We start from the raw sequence: 3,180 nt of genomic DNA on the forward strand, positions 1-3,180 counted from the left end.
TTCTCTCGAAATACAGCAAAATCTGATTTTTTGTCAATTTTTGAAGGGCCATATTTTGTTAAGTTTTGTTCCGCTGTTGATCATACTTTGGTGTTAGACACTTGACTTGTACCTTTCATCGAAATCGTTGTCAAAAGTTGTCGGCATATAAAGCAACATATTCGAATTCGGCCTTGATATACCGAGTACGCATCAAATTTCAGAAAATATTGTTTTTCACCTGTATTTGAAACCCCATAAATCATAAAGTCCCGCTTTGTTCCCTTCAACTCTTATATATAATACTTATCACTATTGGTACTATTCAAAATTACTGTTAAAAACTGTCGGAACTTTGCGGATCATATTCGCATTTGGTCTCGAACTCTAGAGTTTGAATGTAACATTGAAAAAAATATTTTCCGATATTTTTGTGTTCCCATCAAATGTAGCCTATTTTTATTTTGTATTTTTTTTTATTCTGCAAATATATTCTAATACGTTTTAGTTTTTCTGTTTTATGTGATATACAGTTATGTATGTTGTAATTACCACTACCAGCTAAATGTGCTTAAACTTATATTTTGGTCTGAGTTGTTTCCTTCGGAACATATTATTTTAAATAGGATCCATTTATCCCTTATAAATATTGTAATAAGATATTATTTTCCGCATGGGAACTGGTTGAAAACTGCAGTATATTTTCCCGCTGAAATTCCTCTGGATTCACAGTGGTAATATTCAGGCTTGTGTAGGGCGATAGAGTGGTACGTTGCTCGTTTTAAAGGCCTTCGAATGGCATTTCACTGGTGATAGCGGTATTTTCGTGCTTCTAAAGTTATAACATATTGTCAAGTGATCTATTAGTAACGTTATTCCGCCTTCACATTGCCGTTAACGTACCTAACTTAGTTCTAAAAGCTCATTTAACATACAAAAATGGAATCACTCAGAGATGACTTTTCTAGGACTTGGTACTCCAAGAACTTTTCTTTCCCCCAGCAAGAGAAGGATACAAAACTTTTCATTGAAAGGTGATATTTAAACTTATATGGTTGAAGAATCTCAGAGGGTGGTGATAGAACTGGGAGACCTGCGTGACTACCGGTACGGTACCGGTATCATATCCCATAGTTCATAGACTGATAGATAGCGTCAAAGTTAGGGCTGAATTGGTGGGTTTAGTATAGGAACAAATGGAATGCAGGGGCAGTTTAAAAAGTCTTTTAGATACATTCTTGGAAATATTGCACAAACTACAGAAATCTGTAATTCTGAACAGGTGAATATTTTTTTCAGATACCGGTACATTTATGATGTTTCAGTCGTCAATCTTGGTTCAACACTAGATTTCAAAGCAAAGTGCGTTAGATAAGTTCAGGAGTCTCTGCCACCACATCATCCTCAAATAGTGGTGTCGCTGGATAGTCACCAAGTCTCTGATGCAATTTGTACATGCTAGGCACAGCGAGGGCACTTGAGTTTATGTCGTATCATAGAAACACAGATTTATTAGCTCAATAAGATGGGTGCAAATATACTATTGAAAGATTAGATTCAACAGGTTTATTGAGGTATTATGATCGATTACACACCACATAAATTTACAAGACCAATAATGTTATAGTGATAAACATGGTTTAAATGGACTAACCAAAACTATCCAACAGATGAAATTGAGAGAATTGAAAGATTTTCCGCTGAGCCAAGCATGTACAAGCCTTCCCCAGCATTGGTAACAACCTATATGGAGGGAACAAAATAGATCCAACAGTTGTCGTTTGTAGTTGGTGCTAATCCCACAAAGTTAGATCGAGCCAGAGTTCCAATCATACCGGTTCAACCAAAAACGGTTATGTGATAGGTTTTACAATATAGTTTATTCATTTAGTGTAGAAATAGAATATAACAGATTATAAAAAATATATGATGAAGGAACAAGCAAGTAAATTCAAGAAAATTACTACAAATTATACAGTTTTGCAGATATTGTGTTGTATAGGATAAAAATACACGCTAGATATATGCTTTTGGGCACAACAAACAAAAAACATAAAAGCAATGGAGCGTCTGAGTTATTTTATTAAAGCTGCCTGGTTTCATCCCCTGATAATAAATATGGAAGAATTGCTCTCACTGGGCACTACCTCATTGTTATATAGTCAGCCCATAGTCAGATGGCCAAACACCCACCACTTGGTTCGGTTCTAAGATTTACCAGGTGATTATGAACAAGTTGTGATTTATATGACAGTGATAAATGCAAAACAACCTAACAAAATAAGGATATTTATCACACACTACAGAAACTACCAAGTGCAGGGCCAACTTCTGGTATCAGGAGCAGCTTGGTGTGACTTTGCAGTTGCAGTTCCGATTCTGAATCTTGTTAGTTCTTTCGTGCCCTTTTATTAATATTATTTCTTTTTCTGGTTGGCAGTCGCGTACTTTTTGAAATCTATTTTAAGTTATGCTCGACTTCCACTTTTCTCTGCATTTTGTTTGTATGTTGACTTTTTGTGTTGTTTTATGCCAAAGAACTAAAATAAAATGATGATGATGATGCTTGCTTACATTTTTCTGCTGTCTGACAAAGCGCTGTCTTTTTCATCAGCGGCACTTGAGGTAGTTTCAACTAAAGAGTCTGGGGGCAGATCTGGTTGGATCCCTGACAATCCTTTCTCACTTTCGTCAGATTCACATGTCTCTATATCAAATGAAGTATCTGGTGACAGATCCTGTGAAATTATGATCCAAAGTTAAATTATGGTATAAGTAATCCTTACCTCACAATTCGATGGTGCTTTTCTGTTGGGTGACAAGAATCTGATATAGGGTCAGGGTATTCATCAGTTGGTCCATCGCCTCCATGAAAATGCATGATGGAACGCATGGCTTGTATGAAAATTTATTTCATATGAGAATTAACATATTGAATATATCATAGGTATCGAAAACAATATTTATGCTGGCCTACCTTGGTACACACGAAGGTATTTCTGGTGATTTTTCCTAGATTGAATATACTGCAACTCTGTTGCATTCCTTTATCCACCTCATTTCTTTTTGGCAGTCAATATGTGGCTTCGGAAAAGGCACAAATCTTACTCCATTTGAACAGCAGGAGTACCGTACAAATCTTACTCCATTTGAACAGCAGGAGTACCGTACAGGTTGTCAGACCGGCAAATATCATATGCA

The 3,180-nt window shown here is 36.1% G+C and overlaps 1 long non-coding RNA gene across 1 annotated transcript; it reads right to left on the reverse strand.

The window, feature by feature from the left end:
• Nucleotides 1-2,199: 2,199 nt before the first annotated feature.
• LOC144427371 (uncharacterized) lies at nucleotides 2,200-3,180 on the reverse strand. The gene is made up of 2 exons (XR_013477934.1): nucleotides 2,957-3,180; nucleotides 2,200-2,717 (listed from the first exon to the last, which is right to left on the reverse strand). It is a non-coding gene; the product is annotated as an uncharacterized LOC144427371 (long non-coding RNA).

This window comes from Styela clava, chromosome 9 (assembly GCF_964204865.1).
Source record: "Styela clava chromosome 9, kaStyClav1.hap1.2, whole genome shotgun sequence".
In the NCBI taxonomy this organism is placed as follows: Eukaryota; Metazoa; Chordata; class Ascidiacea; order Stolidobranchia; family Styelidae; genus Styela; species Styela clava.